Genomic DNA, 18,742 nt, shown 5'->3' with positions numbered 1-18,742 from the left:
ATGCAGAGACAGCTGGGATGACACTCATCACACTCAGCTTTATACTCCTGCACAAACACATGCTGATGTCCACCCCCATTGCCGTGCAGCTGGCTGAGGCACTCCTGCCGCTCTTTGACCACGTAAGGCTCTGTGCCCCCAGCTACAGCCACTGGGTGCTGCCTGGAAACTGTGTGCCCTGTGCATTTCCAGCCCTGTGCCCAGGGTGCCCGGAGGAGCCAATGCTGAGGTGTTTTTTCATTTTTTCTTCATCTAGGATAATAGCCAGGTACAGCTGCTCTCCATAAAACTCTTCCGAGACATGATGGAGTACTTGGAAGAGAGAGAAAACCCTTTGGAAAGCCCTGTGCAACAGAGCCTGCTTCCACTCTTCTTCCACTGCAATGATGAGAATCAGCATGTGGCAGAGGTGAGGACTCGTGGGCTGCTGCTGTCCGCCTGGCACGGGGCTCGGCTGCCTCCTGCCCTGCGCCTGCTGGACCGCAGCCTCCCGCAGGCCATGGCAGGGGGAGGCGGGTCCCGAGCCCTGGGCTGCGGGGCCATCTCCGCGTCTCTGCTGCTCTCCAGGCTTCTCGGGAAACGCTGCTTTATGCGGTCAAGTTCATCAAGAGGAGGGATCTCAAAAAGCTGCTGAAGGAGCAGAAACTGTGGAAGTTCAGCAAGTGCCTGGTAAGGACGGCCTGGAATCCCCACCTCAGCCAGGGGAAGGCCCCTGAGGGCGGTGCTCAGTGTGCGGGCCGGGCGGCTGTGCCCCTGCGCGCTGCTGCAGCCAGAGGCCGCGCGGGCTCCTCTCCAGGCTCCCGTGGGCCCGAGCCGGGTGCCCATGAAAGCCCGGCCCGGCGGAGCTGCGGGGCAGGGGCGGCACCGCGGCTCCCCGGGCAGCAGCCGGCCCTCTCCCCCTCCCCTCTCGGGAGCCCGGCGCCAGCGGCTGCTGGCCGCGCCTCAGGGCTGTGTGGCCGGGGGAGGCCGGGGCTTGGCGCAGGCAGCGCCCGGCCCAGGGCCTGAGCCCGCGCCAACCCTTCCCTCCTGCCGCTCTCTCCAGCTGGCAGAGGACAGGAGCAGAGCAGCCGAGCACCTGCGCCGAGCCCTGCGCTACCTGGAGAGCCCACAGGAGCCCCTGCGAGAGACGGCCATCAGCTTCATGGGTGAGTTACGAGCCCGGGCTCCCTCCCCGGCCCGCCGCAGCTCGGCCCCGGCCCCGCCTGCTGCCCCGGCAGCGGCAGCCGCGCCCGGCGCCGTGGAGCCCCGCCTGGCCTGGGCATTGCTGCTGCCGCCCTCTGACAGCCGTGCCCTGGGGCGACAGCGTGCCGCATGGGCTGAGCTGAGCCCTGCCGGGCCGGCAGCCCGTGTGGCCACAGCGCCGCAGCGGCGCTGGCAGGGAGCTGTGCCGCTGGGGCCATGACAGGCTCTGTGTTCACAGGCATGGCCGGGCGGCACCTGAGGGGGCAGCAGCAAGAGCTGCAGCTGATCTGCGCTGGTGAGTGAGGGCAGCGGGCTGACAGCGGGGGCTGCCGGGGGGAGCTGCAAGCCCTGCCCCGGCTGCGGAGGGCTCTGCTCCCGTGGGCAGAGCACACGGAGATTTCAGGGCCACGCGGGCCATTCGTGGCCAGCAGCTTCGGGTTGATCCCCTTGCTCCCTTCTCCCTCCTGGCCATGGCAAGAGCCGGCTGGGATGGCCCTGGCAGGGGGCTCTTCCTCGGCTCCCTGCAGCTCCAGCTTCTGACCGTGCCTCTGTTCCTCTCTCTCGCAGCCCTTGAAGACAAAACGAACGACGTCAGCCTCGCCGTCGGAAGCCTGGCAATTCAAACACTGTGCATCGTCAGGTCAGGAGAGCGGGCTCCCATCTCCAGGTTCCAGTGGCTCCAAAATCACCTGCGCAGGGCGTGGAAGACACGGCCTCGTCCGTCATGGCTCGGCTGCCTGCCCTGCCAGGGCTCTGTGGAGAACTGATCCCAGAAGCTGTTTTTGTTGTGGCCACCTGAGTCAGGTGGAATTTTCCGTTTCTTAAAGAATTTTTGTTTCTTTTTTTTTTTTTTTTCTTTTACCATGTAAATATAGACTATGTTAACATACACAGACTCCCAGGATCTTTCTTTTGCTGCCCAGGGTCCGTACGGCATAGGGGAGGAGGGGGAAAAGGATGCTCGCACTCAGCCAGCTGCGCAGTGGGCCCAGGGAAATGGCCAGAAACCCCTCGGCCTTTGGTGGTTCTGCTGAAGCCTTTGTGCTGCCCACAGAGCGGCTGGGCAGGGGCCGGAGCTGCGGGGATCCCTGCCAGAGAGGTGCCTGGAGATGGCCACAAGCCCTGGGCCAGGCAGGAAGCGCCAGCCGTGTCCTCCTGCCCGTGTGCTGCCGGCTGCCTTGCTGAGGGCTCCCAGGTGCCTCTGCATGGGGCTGCTCTGGAGCTGCTGTGGGGCTGCGGCGCTGCTGCCGGGCAGCTTGGCCGGGCTGGGGCAGCCCCTGAGGGGCTGGGCCGCTGGCAAGCCGTGGGCAATGGGCTGTCAGAGGCCACAAGCAGCCCCCTGGCAGCCGCCTTGTTCCTGCCAGAGTTGACCTGCAAGACGCATCCTGGGCACTCTGCAACTAACAGCATCAGTGTTGTTGGAAACCCAAATGCAGAGAAATCTCAGACCTTTGGTCTTGTCAGCAAAGCTTAGAATTAAGCACAGGGTTTGATCTGAGACCTTGCAAAGGGCTCCCAAACTTAGGTGATAGAAGCGAGAATGCGGATTTCTAGTTTATAGCAGCGACACGGGGAGGAAAGTTGAAGTGGAGGAAAGTTTAGAGTTTTCGAGTTCAAGATCTAGGAAAAAATCCAAGTAGTTACAATGGTAAACAAGAAGTTTAGGATGCAGTGCTGTAGGTTTGTGTGTCATAGCATGACTGGCTAAGGAAGCTTACACTGTCAGCATGATGTGGGAACCCAGGAAATTCCTCTGGCTGCCCTGCAGGACTCGAGACCCTGTCAGAGGGCTCAGAGAGCTTGGCACAGAGCCCAAGACCCCTGTGCCTTTGATTTAGCCCTTGGAAAAAACAATCCCCAACCTTGTATGAAGAATGACCAGCCACAAAAGTTGAAGTAGAATGATAGTGAATTTATCCCAGAGTGGAAAACTAGATTTTGAGGGTTTTTAGAATGGGGCTTCAGGGGGCCAGATGGAGCAATCTGGGCACGTCCAGCCTTTCTCCTTCTTCTTGGCCTCCATCTTCTGCTGTGATGTTGGCATTTGAGATTGGTCTAGAGTAGAAGCTCGCTGTCCGACATAGACGATAGGGATTGGAAAGTAATTGTAACTGTTGTACAGGTAGTTTTTAGTAGAAAAAGATAACACCACCCCAGAGGAGGCAGAGTGCCTTAGACTGTCTTGCTGAGCGGACCTCGGCAGGACAGGAGAAAGAATTTTATAGATAAGATACAATCAACAACCTTGAGACTGAGAAATGAAGAGCTCTGACTCCTTCTTCCACCACCGGGCTGGGAAAAGAGACTTTCTAACTTATCTCGCGGTCACTCTGACCAGCTAGACACTCCGAGAGCATGAGTCCGTAAGATGAAATCTTGAAGATTGGGTCCAAAACATAAAAATCCTTGTTGGCCGTGTCTTCTTGGCCAAGAAATCCTTCAAAGCTCTTGTAACTACAAGTCTTGCGGCCCTGTGAGCCATGCGGTGGAGATGTGAGCCCAACTCACCCTTCCTGCCTATGTAGAAGAGAAGAAAAAGCAATGGCATCATCTAAAAAACTCAGAGGTCCGCTCTCTAGCTCGTTCCAAACTCCTTCAACTCCCCAAAAGTGGGATTTAGCTACAAATAGATGACAAGGACTCTCAGGGCTGCCTCTCTGACTCCAGAGCGGCTGCTTTAGAATCTTTCACATAACCCTGTGTAGTCAGGTGCCAGAAATGGATCATTTGAAGAAACTTTCCCAACTGACTTGCATGGAGGCTTGTTTGAAGGGTGTTTGAAGAGAAAGTTTCCCAGAAGAGGTCTGGGCTTTGGCCTAGCTGTGTCCCCTGCTGACTGTGAAGTGTGCCATCAGCTGCAGGGCTATCCCGGCTAAAAAATATCATCGAGTCACTTGGACTTGCTCTTTTTGGCCTATAAAAGCTGGACCCACTTTCGGGGCAAATTTGGAGAGTTCATCTATGGGTGGATGGAACACCTAGGATTTTCCCAGTTGCTGGGAATGGTTCTTAAGGTCCCTGGAGTAAATCGGGGCTTCCCAGCAACTGCGCATCGTCAAGATGACAAAGAATTGTCTTGGTTTGAAGAGAGAGGTGTCTGCTAAGGAAGGCAGAAGTCTTCTCTGGAATGGAAAATGTAAATCCCCTCCCTTCAAATGATTCTCATTTAGAAATTCAAATGCTCTCGGGGAAAGATATGGGGATAGGCCTGAGCCCGCAGAGCAGGGCGGCCTTTGCTTATGGTCTGAGCCCTTCCTAAAGATTCTGTCAGGCTGTCTTAGACACCTGGGGCCAGGGATTCCTTCCAAGCTGGGCCACTTTAGCGGGGCTGGGGCCGGCCCCAGGGCAGGAGGCAGTGTGTGCAAGGGCCCTGGGTGGCACGCTGCAGCACGGTCGTCACCGTGCCATGGAACGGAACCCGGTCTCCAAGGCCCCTTTGTGACACGTGGGAAATAGAAGCTTGCCCGGTGCTGGGAGCAAACAGCGGGGCACAACGGGACAGAGCAGTGCTGTGAGGAGCCCCCACACAGCGCACTCGTTCCCGTCTGACCAGGAGCTTTTCTGCAGCGTTCTTCCTGCAGCTGAGCTCAAGGCCAGAGCACAGGACTCGGTGACCCGTGGCCTTCCAAGGCTTCTATTCTGCAGCTGCCCTCAAGGGCAGAGCGTGGGACTTGGTGCCCTGGAGCTTTCCCAGGGCACCTCTCCTGCAAGTAGCTCCAGCCATAGACATGGAGCAGAGACCCCCGAGAGTGCCCAAGATGGCCTGGGTGGAGGAGGAGGAAGGCGGCCCTGGAGCAGCCCCAGCACAGGAGACTGAAGAGGTGGTGCCCTTCCATCCACCACAGGGGGGTGAGTGGCAGAACTGGGCTGCAGGCCTGGAGCCTGCAGCCAACTTGGCCCCATGCCATGCCATGCCATGCAATCCCCTGGGGAAATGCCCACGGACAGGCCGGAAGAGGCGCCAGGCAGACACCCCTCAGCGGCCTCGCTCCATCCCCCTGGGGCATCGCAGGGCTCTCCCTGCCTGGGGAGTGCAGGGCTGGGCTGTGTTCTCCGGCCTCTCCCGCAGCCCCTCAGCTCTGGCTGCGCTCCCTCTTTGCCAGATGAAGCTGTGGAGCGCACACATGAGCAGGAATCCAGCCGTGGCCGCTTCCATCGAACAGCGCAGGTACCTGCAGCCACCCCCACCCGGGCTGGGCCTGCTGTCCCTGCTCAGCCCAGCACCGTGTGTGCAGCACTCCATGCAACATCCGCGGCTTCTTGCCCTTCTCCTACAGCTCGTCTGCCACTTCATCCGGAGCATTCGGCAGGAAGAGACCCGCACCATGGGCACTGGGCTCACAGCTCACTCCGAGCTCCTCAAGCATGAGACCAGTGCCGCCCTGCTGGATTTGCTCCTGGAGAAGGGTGTTGCCAGGCCAGAACAAGTAAGCAGCCTGGGGCCAGGCTTCAGTTCCCCCAGGAGTCACGTGGCTTCCCCAGCCACGCCTGCTGCTCCCTCAGAGCCTTTGAGGCCATGGCAGTGCGCTGGCAAGGAAAGCACTTCTCTGGGGAGCCTGGGGACATTGCTCTCTCTGGCAGCTTTCCAAGTCTCCCCGTGCCTCCCGCAGGTGCCTGCCATGGTGAGGTACATTCACCGATGGCTCCTGGCCAATGATTCTGCCCAGCACAGGCTGGACAAGGCCCTGCTGAAACTCACCAAAGCACAGCCGGCTGACGCAGTCGTGACGCTCCTGCGTGTGGCCCCGTCCTGTGACAGGTATGGGGCCCACCTGCCCAGAGGGCTCAGGCCTCCCAAGCCCATCACCCTGTATCGCCTGGCCCAGGTGTCTGAGCTAGAGAGTTCCAGAACCCTCTGGCTGCTGCCTTTCCCAGCCCTGGCACGTCAGCCCCTTAGCCTGCTGCCATGCTGCCTTGCTGCCCCTCAGGGCCCGTCCTCACACAGCTTGGCTGCCTGGCTGCTGCTGGCAAGGGCCAGTGGGCAGAGGAAGAGCCGGCGCTCAGCCCAGGCCCCTAGGGATGCCCAGGCCACGCTGCTGTGTCTGAGATCCCCCCTGAGACAGAGCTCTAATCCCGCAGAGCTGCCACCTCCATGTGGAAGACCATCATGTGCTCGTCCAGGACCGCGGAGCCAGTGCAGCTGATCCTCCTGGATGTGCTGGGGAGCTGGCCAGAGTACAGCACGTGCACCTCGGATGGGGACAAAACGGCTGTCTTTGCCCTGGCTGTGAGTTTCCGCAACTGGCCTTTGCTGGCCCCAAGGCCGCCTCTCCAGCAGCTCTCCATCCTCCTTCCCCCACTGCATCTGCCTGCCTCAGGCGCTGGCCGGAAACCTGGCCCAGGGCCAGCTTCAGCCCCACCAGGCCCCGTGCTCCCCTGCCAAGGTCTCTCCGGGCCTCTCCCTTCCACGCTCGGGCCCTGCCACACGGACACCTCGGCACTGAGCACTCTCTCGGGGGGCTTTGTCCTTTGCAGGCGACCGTGGTGATGTGGAAGATCCTCCAAGAGTCCTCTGTCCCACGTGTAGTGAGGCCATATTTCCCCCGCCTTTTTGTTCATCTGCTCTTCCAAGTGTTCTCCAGCACAGAAGAGATGCCAGAGGAGGTCCAAACCTTCTGGAAGGATTGCCTGGAAGAGCACGGTCTTGTCATCAGCCCCAACAGGTGCTCCATCCCACTCCTCCTGTCCCTGCCTGACACGTGGCCTGCAAAGGAGCCAGTGCTGCCAGAGTGACCTGGGCTTTGCTGTGCACACAGGTTTGCAGTGCAGACCCTGAAGTCCCTGCTCTGCCAAAAGCAGTACAAGGATGTGGTGTTGTCAGAGGAAGGCAAGCGTGGCTGGGACACGCTGCTCTGTGCTGACACCCGCCACTATGCCATGGGTCTGCTGGCCAGGTGAGACTCACTTTCTCCCCATTGATCCTGCCATTTGTGCTCTGTGCCCGAGCCGTCCCACACATTCCCCGAGACCCAGGGACACACTGAGGGACAGCTAAGGACACACTGAGGGACGGCCAAGCAGACTGGAAAAGGCTGCGAGGGGAGAGAGCACAGGAGGAGACACCTCCTAAAGGGCCCAGGTCCCCATGCAGAGTGGTGGTAAAAGACCACCAGGCTCTGTAAGCCTGTCCTTGGAGAGATTTGCTCAGCTTCCTGGTCCCTTTTTTGCCCTCCTAGGGAGATGCGCCACGCTTGTCATCGCTTGTGTTCCAGTATTGCACTCCACCTCCTCTGGCTGCTCAGCACACAGGAGCCACACTGGGATCTGCCCGCCCTGGCATTCCTTGTGGAGGTGAGCCGGGTGTCCAGCGCTGCCTGGCTGTGCTGCCTCCCAGCTCTCTGCCCTCTCGTGGCCGCAGACACCTGGGACGGTGCCCGCACCCTGTGCTGCTGCTGCTGCTGCGTCCTGGGCCCAGCCCTGTGCGGCTGCGGGCTCCTGCCGGCCGGCTCCCCCATCACTGGCCTGTGCCTTTCAGGTCCTCGTGTGCCTGGATTCTAGTGAATGTGGCGACAGTGTTGTGAAGGTCTCTTCAAGGTACCTGCAGAGCGAGTGCAGGGAGAGGCGTCGCCTGGCGCTCAGGGCCCTTCTGGAGCTCATTGATGATCCCTCAATGGTGAGAAGGGGGCGGTGGCTGAAGCTGCACTGGGAATGCAGTCGCATGGCCTGGCCTGGCCTTTGGGCACTGGGGAAGCTGCTCCCAGCTCTCCTGCCTCCTGCTTCAGCTACCCCAGTGCTTCAGGACAGTCCTTTGGCCTCTGGGCCCTGTGGCAGCAGGGTGGGACTTCACAGACTTGTGTTGCGCACAGGCCGAAAGAATGTGGAGCTTGACCGAAAGCCTCATGCGCCTACTGGCGGACAAAGATGCAGAGACAGCTGGGATGACACTCATCACACTCAGCTTTATACTCCTGCACAAACACATGCTGATGTCCACCCCCATTGCCGTGCAGCTGGCTGAGGCACTCCTGCCGCTCTTTGACCACGTAAGGCTCTGTGCCCCCAGCTACAGCCACTGGGTGCTGCCTGGAAACTGTGTGCCCTGTGCATTTCCAGCCCTGTGCCCAGGGTGCCCGGAGGAGCCAATGCTGAGGTGTTTTTTCATTTTTTCTTCATCTAGGATAATAGCCAGGTACAGCTGCTCTCCATAAAACTCTTCCGAGACATGATGGAGTACTTGGAAGAGAGAGAAAACCCTTTGGAAAGCCCTGTGCAACAGAGCCTGCTTCCACTCTTCTTCCACTGCAATGATGAGAATCAGCATGTGGCAGAGGTGAGGACTCGTGGGCTGCTGCTGTCCGCCTGGCACGGGGCTCGGCTGCCTCCTGCCCTGCGCCTGCTGGACCGCAGCCTCCCGCAGGCCATGGCAGGGGGAGGCGGGTCCCGAGCCCTGGGCTGCGGGGCCATCTCCGCGTCTCTGCTGCTCTCCAGGCTTCTCGGGAAACGCTGCTTTATGCGGTCAAGTTCATCAAGAGGAGGGATCTCAAAAAGCTGCTGAAGGAGCAGAAACTGTGGAAGTTCAGCAAGTGCCTGGTAAGGACGGCCTGGAATCCCCACCTCAGCCAGGGGAAGGCCCCTGAGGGCGGTGCTCAGTGTGCGGGCCGGGCGGCTGTGCCCCTGCGCGCTGCTGCAGCCAGAGGCCGCGCGGGCTCCTCTCCAGGCTCCCGTGGGCCCGAGCCGGGTGCCCATGAAAGCCCGGCCCGGCGGAGCTGCGGGGCAGGGGCGGCACCGCGGCTCCCCGGGCAGCAGCCGGCCCTCTCCCCCTCCCCTCTCGGGAGCCCGGCGCCAGCGGCTGCTGGCCGCGCCTCAGGGCTGTGTGGCCGGGGGAGGCCGGGGCTTGGCGCAGGCAGCGCCCGGCCCAGGGCCTGAGCCCGCGCCAACCCTTCCCTCCTGCCGCTCTCTCCAGCTGGCAGAGGACAGGAGCAGAGCAGCCGAGCACCTGCGCCGAGCCCTGCGCTACCTGGAGAGCCCACAGGAGCCCCTGCGAGAGACGGCCATCAGCTTCATGGGTGAGTTACGAGCCCGGGCTCCCTCCCCGGCCCGCCGCAGCTCGGCCCCGGCCCCGCCTGCTGCCCCGGCAGCGGCAGCCGCGCCCGGCGCCGTGGAGCCCCGCCTGGCCTGGGCATTGCTGCTGCCGCCCTCTGACAGCCGTGCCCTGGGGCGACAGCGTGCCGCATGGGCTGAGCTGAGCCCTGCCGGGCCGGCAGCCCGTGTGGCCACAGCGCCGCAGCGGCGCTGGCAGGGAGCTGTGCCGCTGGGGCCATGACAGGCTCTGTGTTCACAGGCATGGCCGGGCGGCACCTGAGGGGGCAGCAGCAAGAGCTGCAGCTGATCTGCGCTGGTGAGTGAGGGCAGCGGGCTGACAGCGGGGGCTGCCGGGGGGAGCTGCAAGCCCTGCCCCGGCTGCGGAGGGCTCTGCTCCCGTGGGCAGAGCACACGGAGATTTCAGGGCCACGCGGGCCATTCGTGGCCAGCAGCTTCGGGTTGATCCCCTTGCTCCCTTCTCCCTCCTGGCCATGGCAAGAGCCGGCTGGGATGGCCCTGGCAGGGGGCTCTTCCTCGGCTCCCTGCAGCTCCAGCTTCTGACCGTGCCTCTGTTCCTCTCTCTCGCAGCCCTTGAAGACAAAACGAACGACGTCAGCCTCGCCGTCGGAAGCCTGGCAATTCAAACGCTGTGCATCGTCAGGTCAGGAGAGCGGGCTCCCATCTCCAGGTTCCAGTGGCTCCAAAATCACCTGCGCAGGGCGTGGAAGACACGGCCTCGTCCGTCATGGCTCGGCTGCCTGCCCTGCCAGGGCTCTGTGGAGAACTGATCCCAGAAGCTGTTTTTGTTGTGGCCACCTGAGTCAGGTGGAATTTTCCGTTTCTTAAAGAATTTTTGTTTCTTTTTTTTTTTTTTTTCTTTTACCATGTAAATATAGACTATGTTAACATACACAGACTCCCAGGATCTTTCTTTTGCTGCCCAGGGTCCGTACGGCATAGGGGAGGAGGGGGAAAAGGATGCTCGCACTCAGCCAGCTGCGCAGTGGGCCCAGGGAAATGGCCAGAAACCCCTCGGCCTTTGGTGGTTCTGCTGAAGCCTTTGTGCTGCCCACAGAGCGGCTGGGCAGGGGCCGGAGCTGCGGGGATCCCTGCCAGAGAGGTGCCTGGAGATGGCCACAAGCCCTGGGCCAGGCAGGAAGCGCCAGCCGTGTCCTCCTGCCCGTGTGCTGCCGGCTGCCTTGCTGAGGGCTCCCAGGTGCCTCTGCATGGGGCTGCTCTGGAGCTGCTGTGGGGCTGCGGCGCTGCTGCCGGGCAGCTTGGCCGGGCTGGGGCAGCCCCTGAGGGGCTGGGCCGCTGGCAAGCCGTGGGCAATGGGCTGTCAGAGGCCACAAGCAGCCCCCTGGCAGCCGCCTTGTTCCTGCCAGAGTTGACCTGCAAGACGCATCCTGGGCACTCTGCAACTAACAGCATCAGTGTTGTTGGAAACCCAAATGCAGAGAAATCTCAGACCTTTGGTCTTGTCAGCAAAGCTTAGAATTAAGCACAGGGTTTGATCTGAGACCTTGCAAAGGGCTCCCAAACTTAGGTGATAGAAGCGAGAATGCGGATTTCTAGTTTATAGCAGCGACACGGGGAGGAAAGTTGAAGTGGAGGAAAGTTTAGAGTTTTCGAGTTCAAGATCTAGGAAAAAATCCAAGTAGTTACAATGGTAAACAAGAAGTTTAGGATGCAGTGCTGTAGGTTTGTGTGTCATAGCATGACTGGCTAAGGAAGCTTACACTGTCAGCATGATGTGGGAACCCAGGAAATTCCTCTGGCTGCCCTGCAGGACTCGAGACCCTGTCAGAGGGCTCAGAGAGCTTGGCACAGAGCCCAAGACCCCTGTGCCTTTGATTTAGCCCTTGGAAAAAACAATCCCCAACCTTGTATGAAGAATGACCAGCCACAAAAGTTGAAGTAGAATGATAGTGAATTTATCCCAGAGTGGAAAACTAGATTTTGAGGGTTTTTAGAATGGGGCTTCAGGGGGCCAGATGGAGCAATCTGGGCACGTCCAGCCTTTCTCCTTCTTCTTGGCCTCCATCTTCTGCTGTGATGTTGGCATTTGAGATTGGTCTAGAGTAGAAGCTCGCTGTCCGACATAGACGATAGGGATTGGAAAGTAATTGTAACTGTTGTACAGGTAGTTTTTAGTAGAAAAAGATAACACCACCCCAGAGGAGGCAGAGTGCCTTAGACTGTCTTGCTGAGCGGACCTCGGCAGGACAGGAGAAAGAATTTTATAGATAAGATACAATCAACAACCTTGAGACTGAGAAATGAAGAGCTCTGACTCCTTCTTCCACCACCGGGCTGGGAAAAGAGACTTTCTAACTTATCTCGCGGTCACTCTGACCAGCTAGACACTCCGAGAGCATGAGTCCGTAAGATGAAATCTTGAAGATTGGGTCCAAAACATAAAAATCCTTGTTGGCCGTGTCTTCTTGGCCAAGAAATCCTTCAAAGCTCTTGTAACTACAAGTCTTGCGGCCCTGTGAGCCATGCGGTGGAGATGTGAGCCCAACTCACCCTTCCTGCCTATGTAGAAGAGAAGAAAAAGCAATGGCATCATCTAAAAAACTCAGAGGTCCGCTCTCTAGCTCGTTCCAAACTCCTTCAACTCCCCAAAAGTGGGATTTAGCTACAAATAGATGACAAGGACTCTCAGGGCTGCCTCTCTGACTCCAGAGCGGCTGCTTTAGAATCTTTCACATAACCCTGTGTAGTCAGGTGCCAGAAATGGATCATTTGAAGAAACTTTCCCAACTGACTTGCATGGAGGCTTGTTTGAAGGGTGTTTGAAGAGAAAGTTTCCCAGAAGAGGTCTGGGCTTTGGCCTAGCTGTGTCCCCTGCTGACTGTGAAGTGTGCCATCAGCTGCAGGGCTATCCCGGCTAAAAAATATCATCGAGTCACTTGGACTTGCTCTTTTTGGCCTATAAAAGCTGGACCCACTTTCGGGGCAAATTTGGAGAGTTCATCTATGGGTGGATGGAACACCTAGGATTTTCCCAGTTGCTGGGAATGGTTCTTAAGGTCCCTGGAGTAAATCGGGGCTTCCCAGCAACTGCGCATCGTCAAGATGACAAAGAATTGTCTTGGTTTGAAGAGAGAGGTGTCTGCTAAGGAAGGCAGAAGTCTTCTCTGGAATGGAAAATGTAAATCCCCTCCCTTCAAATGATTCTCATTTAGAAATTCAAATGCTCTCGGGGAAAGATATGGGGATAGGCCTGAGCCCGCAGAGCAGGGCGGCCTTTGCTTATGGTCTGAGCCCTTCCTAAAGATTCTGTCAGGCTGTCTTAGACACCTGGGGCCAGGGATTCCTTCCAAGCTGGGCCACTTTAGCGGGGCTGGGGCCGGCCCCAGGGCAGGAGGCAGTGTGTGCAAGGGCCCTGGGTGGCACGCTGCAGCACGGTCGTCACCGTGCCATGGAACGGAACCCGGTCTCCAAGGCCCCTTTGTGACACGTGGGAAATAGAAGCTTGCCCGGTGCTGGGAGCAAACAGCGGGGCACAACGGGACAGAGCAGTGCTGTGAGGAGCCCCCACACAGCGCACTCGTTCCCGTCTGACCAGGAGCTTTTCTGCAGCGTTCTTCCTGCAGCTGAGCTCAAGGCCAGAGCACAGGACTCGGTGACCCGTGGCCTTCCAAGGCTTCTATTCTGCAGCTGCCCTCAAGGGCAGAGCGTGGGACTTGGTGCCCTGGAGCTTTCCCAGGGCACCTCTCCTGCAAGTAGCTCCAGCCATAGACATGGAGCAGAGACCCCCGAGAGTGCCCAAGATGGCCTGGGTGGAGGAGGAGGAAGGCGGCCCTGGAGCAGCCCCAGCACAGGAGACTGAAGAGGTGGTGCCCTTCCATCCACCACAGGGGGGTGAGTGGCAGAACTGGGCTGCAGGCCTGGAGCCTGCAGCCAACTTGGCCCCATGCCATGCCATGCCATGCAATCCCCTGGGGAAATGCCCACGGACAGGCCGGAAGAGGCGCCAGGCAGACACCCCTCAGCGGCCTCGCTCCATCCCCCTGGGGCATCGCAGGGCTCTCCCTGCCTGGGGAGTGCAGGGCTGGGCTGTGTTCTCCGGCCTCTCCCGCAGCCCCTCAGCTCTGGCTGCGCTCCCTCTTTGCCAGATGAAGCTGTGGAGCGCACACATGAGCAGGAATCCAGCCGTGGCCGCTTCCATCGAACAGCGCAGGTACCTGCAGCCACCCCCACCCGGGCTGGGCCTGCTGTCCCTGCTCAGCCCAGCACCGTGTGTGCAGCACTCCATGCAACATCCGCGGCTTCTTGCCCTTCTCCTACAGCTCGTCTGCCACTTCATCCGGAGCATTCGGCAGGAAGAGACCCGCACCATGGGCACTGGGCTCACAGCTCACTCCGAGCTCCTCAAGCATGAGACCAGTGCCGCCCTGCTGGATTTGCTCCTGGAGAAGGGTGTTGCCAGGCCAGAACAAGTAAGCAGCCTGGGGCCAGGCTTCAGTTCCCCCAGGAGTCACGTGGCTTCCCCAGCCACGCCTGCTGCTCCCTCAGAGCCTTTGAGGCCATGGCAGTGCGCTGGCAAGGAAAGCACTTCTCTGGGGAGCCTGGGGACATTGCTCTCTCTGGCAGCTTTCCAAGTCTCCCCGTGCCTCCCGCAGGTGCCTGCCATGGTGAGGTACATTCACCGATGGCTCCTGGCCAATGATTCTGCCCAGCACAGGCTGGACAAGGCCCTGCTGAAACTCACCAAAGCACAGCCGGCTGACGCAGTCGTGACGCTCCTGCGTGTGGCCCCGTCCTGTGACAGGTATGGGGCCCACCTGCCCAGAGGGCTCAGGCCTCCCAAGCCCATCACCCTGTATCGCCTGGCCCAGGTGTCTGAGCTAGAGAGTTCCAGAACCCTCTGGCTGCTGCCTTTCCCAGCCCTGGCACGTCAGCCCCTTAGCCTGCTGCCATGCTGCCTTGCTGCCCCTCAGGGCCCGTCCTCACACAGCTTGGCTGCCTGGCTGCTGCTGGCAAGGGCCAGTGGGCAGAGGAAGAGCCGGCGCTCAGCCCAGGCCCCTAGGGATGCCCAGGCCACGCTGCTGTGTCTGAGATCCCCCCTGAGACAGAGCTCTAATCCCGCAGAGCTGCCACCTCCATGTGGAAGACCATCATGTGCTCGTCCAGGACCGCGGAGCCAGTGCAGCTGATCCTCCTGGATGTGCTGGGGAGCTGGCCAGAGTACAGCACGTGCACCTCGGATGGGGACAAAACGGCTGTCTTTGCCCTGGCTGTGAGTTTCCGCAACTGGCCTTTGCTGGCCCCAAGGCCGCCTCTCCAGCAGCTCTCCATCCTCCTTCCCCCACTGCATCTGCCTGCCTCAGGCGCTGGCCGGAAACCTGGCCCAGGGCCAGCTTCAGCCCCACCAGGCCCCGTGCTCCCCTGCCAAGGTCTCTCCGGGCCTCTCCCTGCCACGCTCGGGCCCTGCCACACGGACACCTCGGCACTGAGCGCTCTCTCGGGGGGCTTTGTCCTTTGCAGGCGACCGTGGTGATGTGGAAGATCCTCCAAGAGTCCTCTGTCCCACGTGTAGTGAGGCCATATTTCCCCCGCCTTTTTGTTCATCTGCTCTTCCAAGTGTTCTCCAGCACAGAAGAGATGCCAGAGGAGGTCCAAACCTTCTGGAAGGATTGCCTGGAAGAGCACGGTCTTGTCATCAGCCCCAACAGGTGCTCCATCCCACTCCTCCTGTCCCTGCCTGACACGTGGCCTGCAAAGGAGCCAGTGCTGCCAGAGTGACCTGGGCTTTGCTGTGCACACAGGTTTGCAGTGCAGACCCTGAAGTCCCTGCTCTGCCAAAAGCAGTACAAGGATGTGGTGTTGTCAGTGGAAGGCAAGCGTGGCTGGGACACGCTGCTCTGTGCTGACACCCGCCACTATGCCATGGGTCTGCTGGCCAGGTGAGACTCACTTTCTCCCCATTGATCCTGCCATTTGTGCTCTGTGCCCGAGCCGTCCCACACATTCCCCGAGACCCTGGGACACACTGAGGGACAGCTAAGGACACACTGAGGGACGGCCAAGCAGACTGGAAAAGGCTGCGAGGGGAGAGAGCACAGGAGGAGACACCTCCTAAAGGGCCCAGGTCCCCATGCAGAGTGGTGGTAAAAGACCACCAGGCTCTGTAAGCCTGTCCTTGGAGAGATTTGCTCAGCTTCCTGGTCCCTTTTTTGCCCTCCTAGGGAGATGCGCCACGCTTGTCATCGCTTGTGTTCCAGTATTGCACTCCACCTCCTCTGGCTGCTCAGCACACAGGAGCCACACTGGGATCTGCCCGCCCTGGCATTCCTTGTGGAGGTGAGCCAGGTGTCCAGCGCTGCCTGGCTGTGCTGCCTCCCAGCTCTCTGCCCTCTCGTGGCCGCAGACACCTGGGACGGTGCCCGCACCCTGTGCTGCTGCTGCTGCTGCTGCTGCGTCCTGGGCCCAGCCCTGTGCGGCTGCGGGCTCCTGCCGGCCGGCTCCCCCATCACTGGCCTGTGCCTTTCAGGTCCTCGTGTGCCTGGATTCTAGTGAATGTGGCGACAGTGTTGTGAAGGTCTCTTCAAGGTACCTGCAGAGCGAGTGCAGGGAGAGGCGTCGCCTGGCGCTCAGGGCCCTTCTGGAGCTCATTGATGATCCCTCAATGGTGAGAAGGGGGCGGTGGCTGAAGCTGCACTGGGAACGCAGTCGCTTGGCCTGGCCTGGCCTTTGGGCACTGGGGAAGCTGCTCCCAGCTCTCCTGCCTCCTGCTTCAGCTACCCCAGTGCTTCAGGACAGTCCTTTGGCCTCTGGGCCCTGTGGCAGCAGGGTGGGACTTCACAGACTTGTGTTGCGCACAGGCCAAAAGAATGTGGAGCTTGACTGAAAGCCTCATGCGCCTACTGGCCGACAAAGATGCAGAGACAGCTGGGATGACACTCATCACACTCAGCTTTATACTCCTGCACAAACACATGCTGATGTCAACCCCCATTGCCGTGCAGCTGGCTGAGGCACTCCTGCCGCTCTTTGACCACGTAAGGCTCTGTGCCCCCAGCTACAGCCACTGGGTGCTGCCTGGAAACTGTGTGCCCTGTGCATTTCCAGCCCTGTGCCCAGGGCGCCCAGAGGAGCCAATGCTGAGGTGTTTTTTCATTTTTTTTTCGTCTAGGATAATAGCCAGGTACAGCTGCTCTCCATAAAACTCTTCCGAGACATGATGGAGTACTTGGAAGAGAGAGAAAACCCTTTGGAAAGCCCTGTGCAACAGAGCCTGCTTCCACTCTTCTTCCACTGCAATGATGAGAATCAGCATGTGGCAGAGGTGAGGACTCGTGGGCTGCTGCTGTCCGCCTGGCACGGGGCTCGGCTGCCTCCTGCCCTGCGCCTGCTGGACCGCAGCCTCCCGCAGGCCATGGCAGGGGGAGGCGGGTCCCGAGCCCTGGGCTGCGGGGCCATCTCCGCGTCTCTGCTGCTCTCCAGGCTTCTCGGGAAACGCTGCTTTATGCGGTCAAGTTCATCAAGAGGAGGGATCTCAAAAAGCTGCTGAAGGAGCAGAAACTGTGGAAGTTCAGCAAGTGCCTGGTAAGGACGGCCTGGAATCCCCACCTCAGCCAGGAGAAGGCCCCTGAGGGCGGTGCTCAGTGTGCGGGCCGGGCAGCTGTGCCCCTGCGCGCTGCTGCAGCCAGAGGCCGCGCGGGCTCCTCTCCAGGCTCCCGTGGGCCCGAGCCGGGTGCCCATGAAAGCCCGGCCCGGCGGAGCTGCGGGGCAGGGGCGGCACCGCGGCTCCCCGGGCAGCAGCCGGCCCTCTCCCCCTCCCCTCTCGGGAGCCCGGCGCCAGCGGCTGCTGGCCGCGCCTCAGGGCTGTGTGGCCGGGGGAGGCCGGGGCTTGGCGCAGGCAGCGCCCGGCCCAGGGCCTGAGCCCGCGCCAACCCTTCCCTCCTGCCGCTCTCTCCAGCTGGCAGAGGACAGGAGCAGAGCAGCCGAGCACCTGCGCCGAGCCCTGCGCTACCTGGAGAGCCCACAGGAGCCCCTGCGAGAGGCGGCCATCAGCTTCATGGGTGAGTTACGAGCCCGGGCTCCCTTCCCCGGCCCGCCGCAGCTCGGCCCCGGCCCCGCCTGCTGCCCCGGCAGCGGCAGCCGCGCCCGGCGCCGTGAAGCCCCGCCTGGCCTGGGCATTGCTGCTGCCACCCTCTGACAGCCGTGCCCTGGGGCGACAGCGTGCCGCATGGGCTGAGCTGAGCCCTGCCGGGCTGGCAGCCCGTGTGGCCACAGCGCCGCAGCGGCGCTGGCAGGGAGCTGTGCCGCTGGGGCCATGACAGGCTCTGTGTTCACAGGCATGGCCGGGCGGCACCTGAGGGGGCAGCAGCAAGAGCTGCAGCTGATCTGCGCTGGTGAGTGAGGGCAGCGGGCTGACAGCGGGGGCTGCCGGGGGGAGCTGCAAGCCCTGCCCCGGCTGCGGAGGGCTCTGCTCCCGTGGGCAGAGCACACGGAGATTTCAGGGCCACGCGGGACATTCGTGGCCAGCAGCTTCGGGTTGATCCCCTTGCTCCCTTCTCCCTCCTGGCCATGGCAAGAGCCGGCTGGGATGGCCCTGGCAGGGGGCTCTTCCTCGGCTCCCTGCAGCTCCAGCTTCTGACCGTGCCTCTGTTCCTCTCTCTCGCAGCCCTTGAAGACAAAACGAACGACGTCAGCCTCGCCGTCGGAAGCCTGGCAATTCAAACGCTGTGCATCGTCAGGTCAGGAGAGCGGGCTCCCATCTCCAGGTTCCAGTGGCTCCAAAATCACCTGCGCAGGGCGTGGAAGACACGGCCTCGTCCGTCATGGCTCGGCTGCCTGCCCTGCCAGGGCTCTGTGGAGAACTGATCCCAGAAGCTGTTTTTGTTGTGGCCACCTGAGTCAGGTGGAATTTTCCGTTTCTTCAAGAATTTTTGTTTCTTTTTTTTTTTTTTTTTTTTTTTTACCATGTAAATATAGACTAAGTTAACATACACAGACTCCCAGGATCTTTCTTTTGCTGCCCAGGGTCCGTACGGCATAGGGGAGGAGGGGGAAAAGGATGCTCGCACTCAGCCAGCTGCGCAGGCGTGCAGTGGGCCCGGGGAAATGGCCAGAAACCCCTCGGCCTTTGGTGGTTCTGCTGAAGCCTTTGTGCTGCCCACAGAGCGGCTGGGCAGGGGCCGGAGCTGCGGGGATCCCTGCCAGAGAGGTGCCTGGAGATGGCCACAAGCCCTGGGCCAGGCAGGAAGCGCCAGCCGTGTCCTCCTGCCCGTGTGCTGCCGGCTGCCTTGCTGAGGGCTCCCAGGTGCCTCTGCATGGGGCTGCTCTGGAGCTGCTGTGGGGCTGCGGCGCTGCTGCCGGGCAGCTTGGCCGGGCTGGGGCAGCCCCTGAGGGGCTGGGCCGCTGGCAAGCCGTGGGCAATGGGCTGTCAGAGGCCACAAGCAGCCCCCTGGCAGCCGCCTTGTTCCTGCCAGAGTTGACCTGCAAGACGCATCCTGGGCACTCTGCAACTAACAGCATCAGTGTTGCTGGAAACCCAAATGCAGAGAAATCTCAGACCTTTGGT

The sequence above is a fragment of the Zonotrichia albicollis genome, chromosome 32 (genome assembly GCF_047830755.1).
Source record: "Zonotrichia albicollis isolate bZonAlb1 chromosome 32, bZonAlb1.hap1, whole genome shotgun sequence".
In the NCBI taxonomy this organism is placed as follows: Eukaryota; Metazoa; Chordata; class Aves; order Passeriformes; family Passerellidae; genus Zonotrichia; species Zonotrichia albicollis.
The sequence above is the reverse complement of the archived record's forward strand: the minus strand, read 5'-3'. Positions refer to the sequence as shown.